The sequence below is a fragment of the Lycorma delicatula genome, chromosome 4 (genome assembly GCF_047948215.1).
Source record: "Lycorma delicatula isolate Av1 chromosome 4, ASM4794821v1, whole genome shotgun sequence".
NCBI lineage: Eukaryota > Metazoa > Arthropoda > Insecta > Hemiptera > Fulgoridae > Lycorma > Lycorma delicatula.
In genome coordinates, this window is record NC_134458.1 from 42,260,152 (window position 1) to 42,274,104 (window position 13,953).

The 13,953-nt window shown below is 29.2% G+C and overlaps 1 protein-coding gene across 2 annotated transcripts in view; it reads right to left on the minus strand.

The window, feature by feature from the left end:
• The window catches only part of LOC142323321 (L-serine dehydratase/L-threonine deaminase-like), a 66,893-nt gene that overhangs the window by 39,916 nt on the left and 13,024 nt on the right, over positions 1-13,953 (minus strand). Inside the window, exon 1 of one of the 2 annotated variants that reach the window (XM_075362803.1) lies at positions 10,931-11,096. The exons of the other annotated variant lie outside the window; for it this stretch is intronic. The gene's annotated coding sequence lies outside the window, so the exon portion shown is untranslated. Of the gene's footprint in view, positions 1-10,930; positions 11,097-13,953 lie in introns of those variants that run through there. 2 annotated transcript variants of the gene reach the window in all.

The window sequence follows — 13,953 nt, forward strand, 5'->3', positions numbered from 1 at the left end:
GCTGTAACTCATATCTTTCCGTACATTCTTTACGTTGTTGTCACAAATTTTTAACGATCGTCCCCCTTTTTTTCAGCCTTTTATCCATACGTGCTATTAATAGCCTTTGGTAACCTTTGCGCTCCATTTTTTCTGCTTGACTGTGTGTCGCAGTGACACAAATAGTATAAGCGTTAGCCTCCTGCTCGGATATTGATAGTTTGAAGCCCAGCCAAATCCGTTAACGGTTCCTTAAAATGTTTCTGGTCACCATTTTGTTGTCCGATTTTGATTATCATCAAATCCTAGCGTGACGATCTGTAGAAGTAATATCTTTTAAACCAAATAACCTAACAATTACACTCCAAAATTTTCATAACTGATTTCTCCAATTCAACAAGTCTTTTTCTTTTTTGCCCTTCCTAATCTGTATTTTCTTTATATCCTAAAAAATCTATTCGACTGAAAGTAACCTAACCTGTTCTCTCGTGTTTTTATTCAAGTTTTTCATTCGTGTAGTATCAGGTTCTTCAAAATGTTCTACTGATATCAGTACGCGATACAACAGAATGTAACATTACAATATCGTTCCTACTCAAAATAATCGTCTGTACTCTCTATACCGAAGTTCAGTTCCCGGATAAAATTTTCCAAATAACGGAGAATTTCTAAATTTTGAATTTTTCCATATCTATAATTAATTTACCATTATCATTAATCAGATCTTTAGTGTTATAAAAATTTATTTTCCAACTCCACTTTCAATAAAACGCAACTATTTTTTAACACTTGATTATAGTCTGGCAAACTAAAGAAGACTTCTGAATTTTTAATTGTTATAATTTTTTTTTAATTAGTATTAATTATATTATTATATTAAGAGCTCGTTTGAACAATTCTATTAAACTTCAGTTGTCATTGAACAGTAACTTGAAATTTTATGAAATTAAACAGAAATTTCGTCCTGTTTTAATGTATGCTAACCATTTATTTCACAGAATTATTTTGTTGATATTATAGAACTTGGAAATAGAATATGCGTAAAAAAGGGATTAACAAGCTCTTAATACAATTATGTAAGCCAGAATAGACTTAATTTGATGAACCTACATATATATATATATATACTAGCCAGGACCCATGCTGTGTTCATTATTCTCATGACTGTGAGAGTAATACCGATATATAACAATTAAACACTGTTCAGTTTATAAAAATCATCAGTGTATTGTAATTTCTTCATATGAAAAGTTTGATCAGTACAGAACTTGAAACTTTGTGTGAAGTATGCACCTGCGGCGACTAGCTGCAGGTGCAGCTAATCGCCGCACATACATAGTAACAGTGGCAGTGGTTTTTTTTGTTGTGCCGCCTCGCTTTACTCCGTCGCACCTTTAAAGTTACTTTTCTCAGTAACCGAAAGAAATGTCGAAAAAAAGAGACCCTTTTTTTTTGTAAAAAATTAATTTAATTTACTGCAAGTCGTCTCTGAATTCTATTTGATCAGCGATTTGGCCACGGAAAAGTTGGACAAGGAACATAATCCGGTTATTACCGCTAGCCATTAAAACGGCTGTCATCTTCAATAACGGCAACAGTACTATGTTCTTTCAAGTATAAAAAAACGATTTTCTTGCAAAATTTCAGATCAATCGGTCGAGTAGCTTTTGCGTGAAAAAGTTACACTCACAGAAACCAGTAGATTTTTATATATATGTAATATTTATATTTCTTTGTAACTATTACAGAATTATAACAGTTCAAACTTAGTTGCATTTTTCATCGGTCTTCTCTACCTTATGATATTTTTATATGTCTGCGTATAAAGGTTGTTGTAATTAAAATTATTATATCCTTATTTAATTATGTTTGTAGGTAAAAAAGATCCCAAGAGAAATTACAAAAAAAAAAAAATGATAGAAAGATAGGGATTTTTTTTACTCGAGAATAATTCCATTAATTTATATTTTTAATAAAAGATTGACCACAAATATACCGTTCGATATTGTCTATGTCAGTTATGTATTGAATTACAGTGGAGATGAAAACATTGCGGGTAAAAGTTTAGAAATAGTAAGACTATAAGTGTCGGGCTTAAACATAAATCTTAGGAATTTTATTGAAATCTTCGACATTTCGTGGGTTCGACTGAAGTTGTCGTGCAGCAAGTCTTGAGAAAAGAGTTTACAACTAATAGAATAGTAGTACATCGGTTACCCCTACATTACTTCATTCATGGTCGGTTAACCGGATCTTCGGATATCGACGTTCATTAATTTCTAATTATAGTGTACAAAAAAAAATATTGTTTTATATTGCGGTTTATTATTTTCTACGTAAAAAAAGGTTCACGTCAAGATTATATGGTGATAGAAAAAAAACTTGTGTTTAATTTCTTCGTGTTCACAACCTAAACATTTGCTACTAGGAACTTATTAGAGATTACGAAATGCTAAAGAAGAAAGTGAACAAAACCGCTCAGAATTACGTTTAAGCCAACTGCTTTAATCCCGACTTGTTTTGTTAAATTTTATCACATTTTGTAAAACTCTTTCTGGTTGCAATCATTATTTATCTCTCCTTAAAAAATTTAACTGTAGAATAAATTTTTAATGTTTGTATGAACATATTTTTTCAGTGTGGAGGTTTACATTCAATTTCTCCCGTTAAAGAATTCCCGAGGGCTAAATTCTTTTCTTTTTGCACGCTTTTGGATATTGTGCAGGGTTTTTTTAAAAGAAAAAGCCGGATTTAAAAAAAATAGCATCCTGATCTCTTTTTTCGGCGTAATAATTAAAAAAAAGAATGGAAGATTTCCAAAATTTAATCTTTTAAAACTTTTATTGTATCATATATTAAACAGTACAATTTTATATCATAAATAAAAAAGTGAAACGACATTAAAACAAAATTAATTAAATGTTTGAAAGTTATAGTAGTGGGTAAAGAATGGTAATTAATGCAGGAAAACTATTTCTATTCTCGAAAACCTTATCAATTTTTGTTACAATTGAAAGTAACATAACCCTCTTTGCTAGTAATAGTATACATGAGAGTTCCGTTTATTTAAAAATATAGAAATATGTTCAAACAAATTTTTATCGAGTTATTACTAGCTTACTGGTAGATGGTAGATGTGTACTATGGATTAATTAATTTTAAAAAAGACTTAAATTACCTCATTCAAAACAAAATTGTTAATATTCTTGAAAACATTTTAATTTTATAATTTTCCGTGTAAAAATAACGATACCATAAGACGATAATACCATAACGATAATCTGTTATCTTATAAAATGTCAACACTATTGATAATATTTCCTTAAAATGTTATTAGTTTATAGATTTTTACTGTCGTGTTGTTTTGACTTCTTTACATGTACACTATACCAATTGTGTTTTTACATATAAAATTATTGTAATTTCATAAGATTTCACCTATTGTAATGAGTACCATAATTTGACTTCCGGAAAATTTCGACATATCTTTGCGTTTCACATCCCCCAGACCTCAAAACCACCGTCAGCTCAAAAGTTTATATATGTATATTTCACTTTCTTGTGGACACGGTAACTGCTGTAATTTTGCGCCAATCACTTTCAAATAGTTTCTTAAAAATAATTCGTCCTAAAATCTCGGTCGAGTTCTTTAACGGACAAAATTGGACCATGGGAGTGGAAATGGGGGGGGGGGGTTCGCAAAAACAAAATATCGCTACAACTTTCTTATTAAGTAAAATATCGAATTCGATTAAAGTTACTATTATTTGGATGAGGGCCTGAAACACCTATCTAAGTAAATTTTTTCTATGTCACCAACTATTGGCCCAGGGGGTTGAAAAAATGGGGTGTCGAAGAGAATAAAATCAGTATCGAATCGGTTTAAAGTGGTCGTTAGTTCTCTAAACATTACCTAAAACTTTTGTCTGAAACAATTTTTGATATGACCAACCCTTTCGGCAAGGGATGACCAAAATATTGATTGAATTGTAAGAAAATGGGGCTTGTAGTATATTAAACACGGGAAACTTTTTTCACATGCAACCGTTGTCGTATTGCGTAAATTTGAAGTTTTTCTTAACTTTAAGGTGGAAATATTTTTTAATCCCCTACTTAGCACCGGTGAAATCTACCTCCGCCTTCCGGCATGCCGAAAGGGATTTTTTTTAATTAGAATTTTATTAGTGCCTTTATAAAAATAACGATGTAATATTCATTTTATATCATCATTAAAAATAGCTATGAAAAATATATAATCATAGCTTAGCCTTTTGACCCCGAATACCGATTACTTGGAAAGTATTTATTTCATACTTTATGGAGATGAATGTGGATATTTTTGTAAAATGTTTGGTCTCTGTATGTAATGATCAGCTTATATTCCTTCCTAATTATATTATTTCGTACTTGTTAAATTTTTATGCATTGGCATATAGAAAATGTATTTATATATATATATAAAGAGGACTAATTAACAAATTATTTATATTAATGGTTTTGATTGTTATTTTATTTACTTAATAATTAAAAAAACCTGCGGAGATTAACATTGATTAAACGTTTCTTTCGGTTAAAAAAATTGATCTTTAGAAAAATGTAAAAATTATTTGAATACATATAGTAAAACATGAGCAAATACATTCAAAGTAAAACAAAATATATTGTTCCAACAACTATTAAATTTGTATATTTAAATACTTTAACAAATAAAGTGTCATAATTATTCAACAGACAGTTATTTAATACTCTTGAAATAAAAAAAATATATGAAAATTAAGGAACCGATTTTAATATGCAACAGGAATGATTTATGGAACGCTCCTTAGTAATCTCTAACTAGAAAGAATTTAGAATTCACCGGAAAAATATGATATTATTATTCTGTGTTATTCTTGATTGACTTCCAAGGAAATTTAATTTTGAAATAAAATTAAAAAGATTTCATTAGGAAGTATATAAGACCCTTTGTGAATTTTAATCTGCTTTCTCTATTTAAACGAGAAGCTACCTTATTGTTGAATTGTTTAACAAAAGACTACAGTTGCCTTATTGAACAAAGACTAAATAAAGCAAGTTCTTATATAAATAACACATTTTGATTATCATTGGCGGCAAGTGTTTAAAATAAGAGTCGGACTCAAATTCCTTATTTGTTTCCTCTGAAAACTAAAGCATTTATCGAATCGGCGAATGAAAAAAGCACACTTCATCTAGTACCGACCATTGTAACCTCAAGGTTCTACGTGCGTACGTGATTCAGAATGGGAGATATTTCCCCTCTGGATCCGCTCTTACTCACGATATTGTTTTTGCATCGTATCAGATCGCTATAAGCAATTTTATTTAGTATGTTCTTTTAACACTGTACGCTGAATATTTTATATACAGTTCTACCAAACCACAACAAAATATGATGCTGTTAAAAGAAATAAAATTATAAGAAAATATATTTTTTTTTAGAATTTAATAAAAATGTATTAAATAAAAATACGTTTCCGTACAACAATCCCTCAATCCTAGATTTTATGCAAGTTTTATTGAAATATTTAAATAGGTTTTTCACCCGTACTTTGTATATTTTACTAATAACGAAATTGATCTCTCATAATCGACTGTAATTGCAATTTAAGTCTGCGGTTGTTAAAAGAAAAAAAATTAAACGATTAAGATAACATCCCGATATCTGAAATCAATCTTTCGAGATTAGTTTCTAATTTTTATTCGTAAATCCATATTAACTTTATTAAATTAACGTTAATACGTTTTTTGCACAGAGTGCTACAAATTAACAAGCAGTGATGATGGGAAGAGAGAGATATCGTCTGGACGAGAGCAGGGCAACGAATTGTGTACATATCGAAGTGTATTAAACTCCAAAAACCTTCAGAATTTACAGTTTCAGAATATATACTCGTGTAAGTAATACTTTACATATAACGTTGTTTACATAATACTTGAAACCGAGGAGTTCTTTTATAAACACTCTTTATTAAGGTTATATAAGTCTTTAAGGAATTACTTTTATGTTTTAAAATTCCCTTAGGTCAAGTGACCGTTATTTGGTGGCCGATCAAATCAATACTCATTCATATACTAATGTTAATATAATTTATAGTCTTTTATGACATTGGTTCTTTTTTCAATATATTTGATAATTAAAAAGTTACACATTTTTCTAATTTTAAAATTAAAGAATTTTTTTTAAAACTGCAGGTGGCGCAAATGAGTTTGTTACAGTTTTAATAAATCTCTATTGGGGTCCTACATACGGTAAGTTAATATTATTTATTTATCTCGTGTTTTGGCAGTTTTACGGCATTTTTTCCAACCATTAAAAAGTCAGCTTTTCCGCCATTTTGAGGTCTTACACTTGATATACAAAATTGGTTTTTATATATTTTATGAATTTTAGTAAACCTTACATTAATGAGTTTAAACCAACTTGATAGCCTACACCGTTATTGCGTAATGATTATTAAAAGATTTTAATTTTGGCGGCCATTTTGAGATAAACTCGACGGCCGATCGTAGTCATTCGTGTATTTTTGTATTCTTCCAACGATGTTTAATCCGAATTCAAAATCAAAATCCGAGGCAAAAAGTGTTCACCACCAACATATTGAATTCAATAACGAGCTGTTCGTTCGTTAAAAGTATGATAAGCTAAAGTTTAATTACACTGATTAGATTGGAAAATAAAAAAAAGTACATATTTTCAGAAGTAGGATAAGTCTCAGTTTCATAAATTAATAATTACATATTCAAATTCCAAACCCTTGAAAATCATAATTAAAATATATACCTATATATATAAGTTTACCAGACGTCCCGCTTTGACCGGGACTGTCCCGGTTTGTTTATGTCGTCCCAGCGTTCCAACCAGTTCTTAATTTTGTCCTAGTTGTTTGGTAAAATTTTAAAAGTGCCAAATATACTAGAAGTAAAAATAGCGCAGCCTCGGGTAAACTGCCGATTTTGCAACTAAAATGTCCTCTCTGTTACACTCAATGTTTCCAATCTAAATATTTTTCATCTGGATCTAAGTACTTTTAATTTTGTTTAGATGTTTTCCTCAAAAATGTATAGCATGTGGCTTAATGAATTTAGATGTTTTATTTTTTCTTATAGATATTTTTTCACAGAATTCATAATAATACGTAGCTTATGAGACTCGGATATTTTTATTTCATTTTTTACATACTTTGTTCACTGGAACTTCACTGGCTATGTAAATGCAGCGCATGTCCTATTTTAGTACAACGAGTCGGTATTCGCAATTATTTTGTTCTGTATATTAAATTAATCTCCTAAATGCCAAAAGAAACTGAGTGTTTACTGATGAATTAAAAAAGGATTATCCGTTTTGGAAAAAAATTTGTGGACGTATTGACAAAGTGGAAATGTTAACTGAGCTTTTCAGAATTTACAATAGTTCATGGTGGGCGTTCAAACGTTAAAATTTAATTGAAATAAAGCAAGCCTAGTAGCAGCAGCAGGAACTTCCTAAAATATATTTTTATATTTTAAAGGTACCGATAAAGAATTTTTAATGGCGGTTAAAGAAGAAAATTTTGCATTTCATGTTGCTGTTCACAATTTCAGCTTTAAGTCAGCCGATCGTTCATCTAAATTGATTTCGAAGCTCTTTGAAACAAAGTTTAGAGCAGCCAAAACAAAGTGTGAGTCATTGTTAATGCGATTGAGCCTCTTTTGATTCAGGTAGCAGCTTTGCAAGATTAAGTAAAACAAATTTTGTGACGATTTCAGTAAATTCTTCCAACAGTAAAGAAATTAAAACTGTGCAGATTGTTGTAAGGTATTTTGTATCAGATTGTGGCTTAAAAGTTAAACGTTTAGACTTCAAATCAGTTACCTGCTAAACTGCAGAAATACTGACCGTTTAATGTCAGTTATAAAAACTCATAATATAGAAAAAAAATTATCGGATTTTGTAAAGAGATTTGCAATACTAATCTTGGGGTTGTTAAATGTAATGGAGAAAACAATATTTTCAGTACATTGAAGACGAAACTAGGAAGAAATATTGCCGGCATCGGTTGCGGCGCTCACAACTTACACAACTGCCTTTAAACTGCAGTTGATGTCCTCCTACCTATTGAAATAGAATCTTTAGCTGTCAAAATTTATATTTCCACGTTTATACGGTTCAAGTCAATCGACTACAGTTCTGTGAATTTGTATATGTAGAATATAAAAAGGTTCTTCAACGTGGCAACACCCGTTTTCTTTTGCTACTTCCAGCTATTGACAGAATACTTGAAATATATGAAGGACTGAAATCTTATTTTATTTCACAAGTACACTGTCCAGTAAGGATAAAACAGTTTTTGATAATGATTGTGGTGAAATGTGTTTGTGGTTTCTGCAAGGGCAACTCAGATTGTTTAACAAGACTATCTTGATCACGGAAAGTACAAAAGCGAGTGCAACTGATATTATCATTTGAACTTGGAAAATGAAAAACAAACTTTTAGAAAAGGCATGATTGTAAATTTATGCCTCAAGAAGCAAAAAAAAAAAAAAAAAGTTTTAGAATACTAGAAAATAATGGAAGTATTAGTATCAATAACCTACAAGAGTTTACAGCATTTTATGACAGAGTATCTTTCTTAGATTGAGCTATGGGAAAACAATTTTGGTGGAGCAAATCTTTTACTTACATTAACAGCAATGTGTTAATATGATTTGAAATTGAAGCTTCGGGTGAAAAAATTAATGAAATTGTTGCAAATAATACAATAAACACGGATCAGCTGTTTGATGTAGTAGTGACTGCAAAAGCTTTTTGGTTAGGTAACAATGACGTTTGGAAAAACACAGGTTGTGAAGAAAAACAGATAAAACTTATCAGTCGTTTCAAAGAAAAGAATATTTCTTTGCCCAATTTGTTCAAATTATAAAATAAATTTTCAGCATTCCAGGCACATCTACACCAGTCGAAAGAGTATTTTCAATTATGAACATCATATGGATCGAAGAAAGAGGTAGAATGATTGAATCGACCGTAAAAGCTTTAGTACGCTGTAAAATTAACAGTGGACTAAATTGCAGTGAATTTTTCGACGCCATTAAAAATAACAAAGTATTCCTAAAGAAAGTTCATCGTTGTTTTATGTTACCAATATCTTTATTTAGCTTTTTCAATCATATGTAGTTATCCTAGGCTTTATTTTCTATTGTGTGTATTTTCTCAAAATTGTCCCGGTTGAAAAAGAGGTATGGCAAACCTATATATATATATATATATATATATATATATATATATAGGTTATTTAAATATAATATAATTATATTATATATATATATATAAAACATTAAAAGTTAAAATATAAAATGACAAAATTATATATTTCATTTAAAAATTTGTTTCCGTTGAAATTTTGTTCAGACTAATTTTGTTTATTTGTAAAATACATTTTATAATTTACAAATCGAATGATAGATTACATTAAAAAAAAAAATCAAATAAGCATAAAATTAATTTTTAATCAGATATCAATGAGACGACTTGGTTTGTTTGTTTTATTTTGTATATTTTAAGTCTGATAAAAACGCAAGTTCTTTTAAAAGGAAAAAATTTGACCAAAAAAGTAACTATTATATATATATATGAGTGTAAGATTTTTAGTTTAAGTAGTTATTTCATTTGAATTTCAGGTGCCAATTAAAGAACATATTTAAATTACCTGAAATCCGTAGAAATTTGTATACTTGTTACTTATAGTCAAAATTTAGGTAGGTTAATTGAACCAATTAAGAAAATTAATCTGTTTAAAAAATACGGTACCATGCTTAGTTTTAAAATTAAAAGGAGTGTTGGCTGTGTGTGTGTGTGTGTATAAAATTCTATTATTTATAATTAAATAATAGAATTTAATTTTTACCATTTTTACCATTAAAATACAGTGAAGTATAAATATTGATTCAATTTTTTTAGTATATTAATATTTTTTACAAATATTAATATACTAAAAAATATATACACAAAAAAAGGAATTAAATATGGAAAGACACATTTTCAATAAATTTCAATTAAATCTGTGTTTATATGTATACGTTGAATCGGTTATGGATTAAAAATATTCATTACTTTTCTCTATTTGTTTTTTAATCACAATATTACAATACAAAAAATATATGCACATTTATAACAAAATTTAATTTTCTACAGACTTTAATAAAAAATCATGTCTCAACTCTCAGTCTATAACTTAAAAATCACTGAATCGATTGAATAAACCTTTTTGTAATTTTTAGAGTTTTTTAGAGATGATTTCAAGAAAGACATTCAATTCTCAGTGACAAAAAAAATTTTCGGGAAGAACTAGAAAATACTATATATAAACAAGTTTGCTTTAGAAGGATCTGCATCTTACTCACTAAGAATACTAAGCACATAGCTGCGGCCACTTCCTGTTATAAAAAACACTTTATATAAATACTTAGGTTACTAAATGGTCACTTAGTGATTATTTTATTAAACCTGAATATGGTTGAGATTAATTAATTTAATTTTTTAAGTTTTGATGTACAACAAATAAAACAGTAGTAACCTATTTACTTGTTTTAGTAGAGCTCTTAATAATCAACAGCTTGGCGAAGGAAACAGCTTAGTAGGGTTAACGCGGTGATGAAAGAACTGTGTTTATTCCAAAGTTAATATAAATTACTAGTTAATAAACTGTATTTTCAGATAGTATTCAAGTGCGATTATAATCTAATAACATTATTATAAAGAGGCTAACAAATAGAATATCTTTCTCTAATCATTCGAACAAAATAGTTATTTTAATTTATATAAAGCATTATTTTGGAAAATTAAATATTAATAATTCATCAATAAAAAGTAATCAAAAGGCAATTTAAATGCGATTAACTTACTCTGTTATTTTAAATTATAATTATAATTAATCGTTAAAATTTTAGTTACCTTTAAGAAATGATGAAGTAAGTTGTTTATGTATTGACAACTGTAGAGGTTTTTTCAACGTCTGCTAGATACCGTTGTTTTAAAAAGCGATCTTATTAATTCGCACGTAGTGAACTAATTGTCACTATATTCTGCGACCTCTACGAGGAAGAATAGAGTGTTTTCCTGGATTATAAAGGGTTTTTGTCGCTAAATAAGCAATTAAGATAAAAAGAGATACATTACTATATATTTTTTAGATTAATTGATTAGATAAAGGATGCGAAATCGAAATATACAGTTTGCAAATCGAACAAAATAACGGGTATCATTACATTATCATTAATGGGTATCATTAGATCATTACGGGTATCATTAAAGTGTAATTTATCATATTATATTAATCTATATCAATAATATTTTTTACGATAAACAAAACTATAAAATTAGAATTGTTAATTTTATTACAATAATAAATAAACAACACTTCCTCAACGTTCCACATGAATAATATTACATCATAAAATAAAAAAAAATAAAAAAATACGCTTTATTCTCATGCCAACTTGAAAAATTGTAAAGTTTATTTACTGTGTTAAAAACCTATAAAAGTAAATTCAACGCGATTCTTTCTAGCAACTGGAAAAAATGTTGTGAAACAGAAAAAGTATTCTGAAAGTTAGTTTAAATTCTATTTATTCGAGCAATATTTAAAAGAAATAATTAAGAACAATCTGTGTCTATTCTCAGATGAGTCCTAAATTTATGTAAGAAAACCAATTTTCATTGTAGCGTATATGTATACTGTAATGTATAATTGTTTATCAATAATGTGCTCAATCTTCCGATCTCTCGATAAAATGTCCTGGAAGCTTAGAGATTGTAGACAGGGTAAGCGTCCACTACTTTTTGGAGGTTTGAAGTTTCTTCTTAGCGATGTAAATTCTCTTCAAGGGTAAATTTTTCTAACCATCCATAATCTTTTCTAATCTTTAATCCCTTTTAGGTTCAACAAATGTAGGTATGATCCTGATAGGTCCTTGCTGATGATACCAGGACCTGCACAATTGTTGCAAAAGTGAAGTGATCAGTTGGGGGTTGGTTATAAGTAGACCGATTCCGAAGTCTATTTTTTTTTCCGGTGGCTGTTCAGTAAACCTAATGGTTGAGCCGTTGATAAAAAAAAACGCCCAAATTAGGAGAGGAAAATGAGAAAAATTTAGTTTGTAAATTAATAGGGCATGTATTAGGAATTTTTTTTATACATTTAATGTAATTAAGCCAAGTTAGGTTAAATAGTATTCAAAAGGAATAATTTTATTTAGTTTTTTATGAGAAAACTTCAGTAATAAAATGAAATTTAATAGGTTAAAGGAAAGTAATCGGGGAAAAGATAAGATCATCCTAGATTTCTTATTGTTATTATGAAGAGGGTAATTATTTACATTCAAATTCATCGGGAAAAATTTTATGATTAGTATAGTAATAAAGGTCGTTCTTTATGTAATGAGTAAAGACAGTACTTTACTGTAAAGGTAAAAATATTTTAGTACTCTGTACAGATATTTTATTAAAAAAAAAATTTTTTTATACGGTCATATAAAACAATTTTCATTAATTTGATTGCATAAAGAGGATTGAGGAAAGAATTTTCTTGTCAATAGTGAATAAATTCATATAGTGAAACTTTACAACAATACTGTTTTCAACAATTATAACGTGTTGATAACTTTATATCTTAGAAAATAATTTAAAAGAATTATTAGTTAAAGTATTAAATAAACGTTATACAAACACCGAGAAAGTTAAATAATTTGACTCGGACCTTTTATGGTATTTAAACGAATTGCTTTAATATTAAATTAAACAAAAAACTTTAATGTTGTATACTCGCACTATTTACTAAATAACGATTTATTTACTCAACAGTTTACTTTAAGTGACCCGGAAAACTTATCTCAATACTAATACAAGGAAATCTTTCTCAGAAAATAGTTGATCAATTAATTAAAGCTTTTTACGTTTTTTTCCTCTACAATTTTAGGTAAATTTTTAAATAAATAACTACAGAGCAAGTATTACAATTTTTATACGACTGCCCAAAAAGGAGTGTAATGTATTTAGGGTATATGTATGTGTGTTTGTTGCAACGTAGCAGCTCAACGGCTGAACCGATTTAGATGAATGACCCAGAGTTGGATAGGCTATATATATATATATATATATATATATATATATATACAATAAATATATATTTATATTTACACACACACACACTAGTGAAGATTTGCCGGTTGAAGCACAAACTTTAATGAAGTGTGAACTATGAGTCTCTATCATTGTGTTAACTGGGTTTAAACTGAATGATTCAAATCGATCGAATGAATAATATTAAAAAAATAATAGAATTAAATTTACCTTTAATAATATTGAATAAATTTAAAAAAAAATTCTGTTTAATAGTAACGGGCTTCCCGTGGGAACTGCGGGTGAGGCTAGAGTGGTAAGGTGATGCGAGCACTTCGTTTGAGGCTAGACTAGTCCATCGCCATTAACAGGTAACAAACGGTGTGCCCCTGGGGCGCTGTTTTGGGAGGTGCAGTGGGGTGCTCTTATAATATCTCTACAAACAATGGTCAAATTTCCAAAATTCAAATAAGGTATTTGTTAGTAGGTTGACGGCTAAATTTTGCATGTATCAGGTACTCTCTCGATCTCGATGACAACAGAACACGGTTATTCGGAAATGTTGTTATATCTTCGCAACCAGTCATCCGATTTTCAAAATTCAAACGCGGTACTTGCTAGTATAATACAAAATCCCGATGGAACCAAACCAGAACAAAAATTAATTGATATACTCAGAAAAATCGAATGACCAGCGCTACTCCGAGATCAGCTTTAGCCCGGCGAGCTCCCACAAACGGTCTTTGTAGAGTTTGATAAGAGTACGATTAGAGGCAATGCTGTCGGCATCGGATTGAGGATCGAGCCCACTATTGTCGAATTTGATGCTTTAGGGGGACAAGGCAAAGCGGAACGGA